Genomic DNA, 7853 nt, shown 5'->3' with positions numbered 1-7853 from the left:
CCCCAGCAGGAGATCGGAGGAGCGCCTTCTCACACACTACCACATGCTTTATAAGTGCCTTCATCACATCACAACATCATAAAGATGCCTATGCAAAGGTTGAGGTTCAGTAATAACTTTTAATGCTTCATTAAGAGATTTATTAAGTGAAACTTGTTTTTTCTCTTTCCCTTTTGAGTGTGTGTCACTGAAGAATAAAGGGACAACAAGTTTAATTTGTTGCCACTGCCTTGATTCATGCCAGGGTGCCAGTATTTTACCCACCGTTGCTATCAGTGCAAATGTCAACACAGTGAAAAAGGCACATGAAATCTCAATATTATTATAAAAATAGTCTTGACCTCATGGATCCCCTGACAATTCTTGGGGACTCCCAGGGATCTGCAGACCACACTTGGAAAAACACCGACTTACAGCTAGCAGCCTCAGAATTAGAGTGTGCAGGGGGTTTTTTTGTTTGTTTGTTTGTTTGTTTTGTTTTGTTTTTAGCGGGGTGGGGGGATTGTATGTTTTTTGGATGGTTCTGTTGAAAGTCAAGGAGAAGATTTTGATGGTCCTATTTGGGTCATATTCTTCTCCCTGAACCAATTACTACGAAGCAGATGATGGGTCATGTGAGCACCTCCCTGGAAAGGACAGGACAGATCAGTCCGCCCAAGTCACAGAAAGTGGGATCCTTTAAGGAGTGGTTCTTTTGCAGGAAGATGAGGAAAGAGCCAATGTACAGGCCAAAACAACCCATTGTACTGCTCAGTAGAGTCAGGGAAGTTGGCAAGAATGGCCGGGCAGCAATGTACTGCTCAGTAGAGTCAGGGAAGTTGGCCACAGGGCCAGGCCTTTCCTGCGGGAGGCTGAGGCCAGCATCAGGCAGGAAAGTGGATCAAAGCCAAGGAAGAGAAGGTTCCCAGGCAGGAGCCCGGCGCTGAGGGCACCAGGTCTGGCAGCCAGTTCGGCAGCGCCCTGATTCAGCCCAGCAGGCCGGGCCAGGCAACCAGGGCCCAGGTTTGGTCAAAGTGTATGTTTCCAGAGGCAACTGTTTCATTCCATGGCTCCCTTCAGCAGTCAGCCGTGGGGTTGTGCCTGTGTATGTTTTCTCTCTCGGTCAGACTTGACTTAGGAATTGGAACCCAGGGGGCCTCTGGCGTGAGGGGAGGGCAGGGCAGAGGGGATTTGCATGTTAGAAGCTGGGGACGGAGAATGCCTGTCTAGACTGTCTATAAGTCAGTGGAAATTATGTCCCATAGGCAGTACAGATTTAAAACAACACTCCCTCAGATGCTATTCTACCCGCCTGGACTTTTTCACATTTACTGTTTAACATTCTGCATCCTCTTCTTGTTTATCCTCAGAATTACTGAGCACTTAACTAATAAAATCTCTCAGGATTACAACTCTGGTGACCAACTCTTCCCTCTTGAAATACTCTTTCTTGGGTCCCCTCGACATCTCTCAGGTTTCCTCCTCACTGTCTGGCTGCTTTTTTGCAGATTCCTTTGTTACATCCCATAAATGAGAGTAGTCTTTGGGGGCTCTGCCATAAAACCTCCTTTCTTCTCTGTCCCCACGCTCTCAATCACTACCACGTTTCTTTCTTAAAACCGCTGTAAAGCCTCCCTCGCCCCCTTCAGCACGCACAGACATGTCCTTTGTGTGTGAGGTCCCCAGCTATCCTTTCCTCAAGAGCTGGGGATAATTAGAGCGGTTGGTACACTACCGGCGCCGAGGCCATTATAAACCCACACGTACACAGGAGGATGGAAATCGGGTCATTCGGCCACCCAGATGTCCAGGCGGGGGCGGGGGGGCGGGGGGGGGCCCGTGTATGCCTGTCTGTCTATCCATCTTTCTGATAGTCATTTGAGTGAAAAAAATGTATGAAGACGTTTGAAGAGGCCCTGACTGCATCCCCTGAATCAGGCTGCACATAACAAAGGATTTGAAAAGAATACCTTGTGTTAGGATTTAATTGGCAGCGCTCTCTCTTTCTTACTTGCACCAAAAAAAAAAAAAAAAAAGATGAAACTTACAATCAATGCTGTCTTGGATTAGATGAAAAATATTATTCGGGTCTCTCAAAGAACATTGAAATCAAATCTGTTTTCCACAGCAATGTGACCTTACATCCCCGCTTCCGTTTCTTTGGAGTTCCAACTCTAATTCCCTATAGCTGCCCAGAACCTCTCTCTCGGTCTGGAACGCTCTACTTTCCATCGAAACATGACAGAAGCTCCCTGACATCTTGCTCAGAAAGGGTGCCTCCTTTTTCTTCCTCCCCCTCCTGCTCCTCCCTCACTCCTTCATTTCTCTGGGAGTCAGCCTCAGGCATCTCCAAAGAACATCTCCCTAGCCCCACTCCTCCGGTTCTTTCCCACCCCTGCAGGCTAACCCGTTTTACCCAAACACAAAGAGAGGGAGGGGCAAAGGCTTGGCAGGTAGGATCTTATTAGGAAGGAAGGGGGCAGGAAAAGAGGCTTTGAATAATCCTACAGAAATAGTTCTTGGGCCAGGAGCGAGAGAACAGGCAAATTGCAGTGTGGGTTAAAATGGGTGGCGGGCGGGGGGAGGGCGGGGAGGGTGCACTGTGCTGCCGCAAGGGGCAAAACCGGGGTGCAACCTGTGGTGGGGCATCCTGGGAAGGCTCAGATTTTGAAACCATCCACTGTGGCCATGCTCTTCAGAAGCTTCACATGCATGTACATATACACACGCATGCTTGCATGCCCATGTGCACATGCACACTTAGCTAACAGGGCAAGTCCTTTCTGTCCTACCTCGCATAGCACCGGGAGGGAGGGAGGCAGGCGGGCCTGGGACAACTGCCTGTTTTTTCCTGGGATACAGAGGTCCGGGGAGGGAGGTTGTGCTGGCTGGCTTGACGCCAGGGCACCAGAGGAGCTAGAAACCTCACCCCTCTCCACCCTGCCCAGATAAACGCTAACCACCAAAGCCCGGACAACCTGCTAGAAGAGCGATCTCCACTGGGAGGGCAAGGCCTCTTAGCTCTGGGGAGAGGTGGAGAAGAAGGGAGGGTGGGTGGGAAGGTGGCCTCTCAGGAGAGATCATGCTTCCCTAGGACCTTGGGAGAAATAAAGGAAAATGTAGAAGGATGAGTCTGTACTGGGGAGAGGAGGGAATGAGGGAGCCCCACTTCAGGTGCCCAGCTGAGCCCTGGTGTTTGGGTGTTCAGCTCCCAAGATGTTCAGCTACCACCCGGAGTCTCAGCGCCCTTGTGGCTGGAGGACTGTGGGAAGAATTGAGGAGGGCCCCGCTGATTAGGGCGGAATGCAACCTGGCTAACCGACTCCCACCTCTTTGAGGTGAATGCTGCTCTTGGGCCAGGATCAGAGGAGAAGCCGAGCCTGCTGAGTGTGCCCTGTACTTTACAGGGCGCTGGGCAGTGGGAATCTAAATAAGAAAGGGGAGAGGCTGTGCTCAGGAGGCACTCATCATGGAGTTGAGGAAATGGGTGTCAACGCAGGTGGAGCCAAATTTCAATCTGATCTGCAAATCTCACCCCAGGGCAGAGCCCCCAAGGCTGGCTGCACCCTAGAAACGAACCAAGCCTGCTCAGAGCTCAGACCTGTGGGAAAAGTCAGGAAGGCTTTAGATGGGAGGTGGACCTGAAGGATTTTGTGTAGGTGGAAAGGAAGAGCCCTGAGACTCTTTTTTATTTATATATTTTATTTTATTGAATTTATTCAAGCTATTTCCTCGGGGGCTTTGGGCATTGGGCCCATGCAGAGCGGCTCTCTGGTGATTCCTGGATGCTGGGTACATGAATGGCTGGGAACAGTCAGGTTAATTATTAATCATCTGGCCGGCCGGCTTCATCAACCTAGACCAAGGTCTCTCTCTTCCAGGGCTGTGAAACCTCTGCTTACTGGCCAAAGCCCCCAGGACTTTCTGGATGCTAGGAGAGAAAGAAGCCTCCCTGCAGCCCCTGGGGCTTTGGGAGACATTGAGTAGGTGTGGGCACCAGGCAGGAGTGGTTTCCAAGGTGAATCGAGGCCATCCACCCAGTGTTTACACAACTGTCATAAACAGTCCTGTGTTCCCAGCTCCGCCTGGAAATGTCCCTGAGAACTGGGTGGGCCTGGCTAGGTGGGGGCGCAGAGTGAGGACAGATAGGTTTGGAGAGGGGGTGCCCCTGGGAACTCAGAGAGATGAGGCTGACCTAGGAGACCCTACTCTGTGGCTATAGAAGAATCTGACTGTTAAAAGGCCAAACTTTGCCCAGGCTGGTAGGGCTCAGCTGGTTGGAGTGTTGTCTCATAGGTGAAGTGTTGCGGGTTTGATTCCCACTCAGGGCACATATCTAGGTTGCGGATTCAATCCCCTGTCCTGGTGTGTATGGGAAGACAACCAATCAAAGCTTCTCTCTCACATTAATGTTTCTCTTTCTAAAAGCAATGAAAAAATGTCCTCAGGTAAGGATTTAAAAAAAACAAGGCTGAGCTTTGGGCAACACGAACAGGGTTTATATCATCAACTATCAGAGCCACCTCCCAGTCCTATGTGGGTAGGGGTGGGGGCTAGAGGAAGGATAAACAGGGCCAAGGGTGGGGGTGGAGGGCAGGTGCTCCCTGGCACTGCTCTAGGGACACACCCTGTTCCTCCAGCCAGCAGGTGGCTGGGCAGGGACCTGGGCTCAGGCTTCTTTTGCTTTAGCCAGTCCCAGGGATGGGCAGAGAAGCCGTTTAGTACTTCAGCTAACAGTCATTGATACCTGTCCTGTGGCGGGCACAGGGGCAGCAGACTCAGTGCCCAATGCAGAGACAAACCTACAAACAGACCACACGGCAACCTGACAATGGCTACAAGAGACCGGCCTCCGTGCACGTTTGGGGCGCAGTCCTGCGCCCTGGCACGCAGTGCTGGGACAGTAACCCCTGCAGGAGGTCAGGGGGTCAAGGAAAGCTTCATAAAGAAGGTAACACGTACCTCGAATTTGAAAGAAAGTCATAGTTTCCAAGTAGAGAGAAGGGGAAGGGCATCCCGGGCAGTGGAAAGATCATGTGCAATACCGAGGAGCCTGCTAGGGGACCCATGAGGCACTGGGCACGGCCAAACCATGGAAAGAGGCTGAGGGGGTAAGGAGGTGGGTGGAGAAGAGGCAGGCATTGAGTAGGCCCAGGTGATGCCAAGCTCAGGCATACGAGGACCAGGACTCCAGAGACCAGGATGGCGCCGGAGGGAGCCTGCCCGGCCGGCACACCTTTGCTCCTGAGTGGGACTCGTCCTCTGCAGGTGGTAGACTGTGCTGCAGGGGGCAGGAGGACGGTAACAGGATCATGTCCCCAGCAGGTCCGTGGCATGGAGCGCTGGAGCTGTGAAAAGTGCAGGGACAGAAGTGACCACCACCCCCTTGTGACTGAGAGCAAGTCCCTGCTCATGCCTCACTTTCGCTCCAGCCTCAGACAAGCACAAGGCACACATCAAAAGGGCAGACGTGAAGACTGGGGTGGAGGGAGGCAGACATTTCACCCAAGCCTGGGTGAGTTCACTGTGGATTTGACACAGGGACTCAGGGGGCCCACTATTCCGCACAGGGACCTGCCTCTGAACCAGAAAGTCCTCTCCCTTCTGGCCTTGCCGACAGTGAGGGTGAGAGATCTCATGGGCAAATGGGCAGGTGGTACCCCCTGCCCCCCTCCTCCCCAATGCCAGTTCTTATCAGACCGGTTTGAGGTAGTTCCCAGGCTCGTCCGGAGGGAGCCAAGAGCTTCCCAGTCAGGCTGAGCTCCTCCCTGTGCAGCCAGCCCATGGGGGAACCGCATGGGCTCTCTCCCCAGAGCCAGGCAGATGGGGGACCCTTCCAGAGCACTCTGCTGTCAGGCGGGTGTGCTGGGCAGTCAGATGGCAGCAATGACAACTTGTCTGTGGACATGGTCTCCGGAAGCTGAGCCAAGGAACAGGAGAAATTTGAAAACAGACTGAGGAAAAAAAAACAAGCCCATGAACTCAAGCCAGCACACTGTCTCAGGTGGGCTCGGCAGGCATGAGCAAAGGTCAGGCCATTGGACACCTGGGCAGTGTCACCCTGACATCAGGAACCACTTCACACAGAGCAGGAACCCTCCAGAGGGGCTTCCACGGTGCTCTTCCCCAATGGGGGTCTGCCAGTTACCTAAGGGTTTTCTCCAAGCCTCTAAGTGCCTCTGCCCACACCACAGATTCCTTTGGGGACAGAGAGTCGAGCAGAACACTTTCCCCAGATGAACTGGAATGCTTTTGCTATTCTAACAAGGAGAGCCAAGTAATGAAACATGCTTCCTCTTTTCCCTTTGGCTCCCAGGAGGCTCCTGGTCCGGGCTCATGCTTATTCACCACTATCCCACCAACGCTTAGGGCTCACACACTTGCCACCCTTCAACTTTTCTCAACCCTCACTTATAATTTTCTCTTGGTTTAATCTGGTCACACATGGCCTGTGTTGTATATCATCTCAACTCCTTGTTGGAAAGAGGTGGCAGGTAAATAAACAATGAAATTTCACGCAGAAGGGAGTTAAAGTGCAAAGTCTGGGTGGCATTGCGGTGCCATAGGAAGCGCCCTTTGGATCAAGCCAGGGTTCTTTCCTTCCTCCTCTGAAGCAGGGGGAGGTGGCGCTGTCCCCACCCCTAGGTCCTCTGCCCTCTCTCACCTCCTGGATCCAGCTCCCCTGGCAAACTCTCCTCAATGAGAAGGAAGAAACTGCTACTTTGGCACTTCGGCCTTCCTGCCTGTTTTCCTGGCAGTGTGGTGAGAAGGGGACCTTCTTTAGCTACTTTCTAAGTAGGGGAGGGGTTGAGGAGACCCATTTCAGGAATTCAACAATCAGATGTCAAACATTGGCACCTGAGTGTAGCTAACTTAGGCTCTCCTATCTCCCGAGCCCGCTGTTCCTGGAGCACCCAGGGTCTGGAGGCTTTAGGGAGATGCAGGGAAAGGAGAAGACCCCACCCCGAGACAAGCAATGAAGAACAGTGATTCAAAAGCATAGCTGGAGTCTCACAGGGCTGGGTCTGAATCCTTGCTCAGCTGCTCACTGGCTTTCAGACCCTGAGCAAGGTGCTTCGGGTCTCCGAGCCTCATTTTTCCCATCTGTGAAATGAGAAAAGAGCGATACCTGTCTCTCAATGTTGTGAAGAGGCCGAAAGAATGTGCTTACACAGTACACACCGAGTGTGGCATGCAGACAAGCTCAAAAATCCTCAGGGCTGATACTGGCATTAGTCCTGGTGCGTGGCGGGCCGGAGAGAATGCGAGTGAAGTCCAGGGTTCCTCGCTGGTGGCGACACGGCCCTGGGGGATGCCCCTGTCCCTGTGACTCCAGTCCCCCCAAAGGGCCTGCTGACTGCAGCTCAGCTCTCTGCCCTGGGGGGCCAGGCTGTCAGCGGGTCTCAAGGAGATTGCTTAATAAGCAATGCTTTCAGCCACCAACAAGGATAAAGACACCCCTGGAAAACTGGCCATTGCCCAAGCACAGTAAGTACGAAGCCAACTAAGAAACCCTGACATGTGCCCCAAACCCAGTCTGATGACCAACCCCCGACCCCACCAGCTCCCACCATCTCCCTCTGCCAGACTAGTCTCCTAGCCTTTTTCATGCTGGAGCTTCTCCTGCCTTGAATGGTCTCATTCACATCTCTCCTGCCCTTCCTCCAGTAAAATAAACAACCCCCTTCTATTCTAGGAGCTTCTGGGGAAGTCCCCCGTCTAGCACAGTGTTCTGCAGAGTGTGACCAGCAGCCACCTGCCCTGAATCACCATGAAACTTGCTAAAATGGAAATGCCTTCCCCGTGACCTGCTAGAACAGAAACTCCACGGAGGGATCCAAGAATCACTTTCTAAGAGGCTCCCCAGGTGCTCC

Source organism: Pteronotus mesoamericanus, unplaced genomic scaffold, assembly GCF_021234165.1.
Source record: "Pteronotus mesoamericanus isolate MK-2021 breed Mesoamerican mustached bat unplaced genomic scaffold, CSHL_Meso_final contig_657, whole genome shotgun sequence".
Lineage (NCBI taxonomy): Eukaryota > Metazoa > Chordata > Mammalia > Chiroptera > Mormoopidae > Pteronotus > Pteronotus mesoamericanus.
This window is presented reverse-complemented; position numbering follows the sequence as displayed.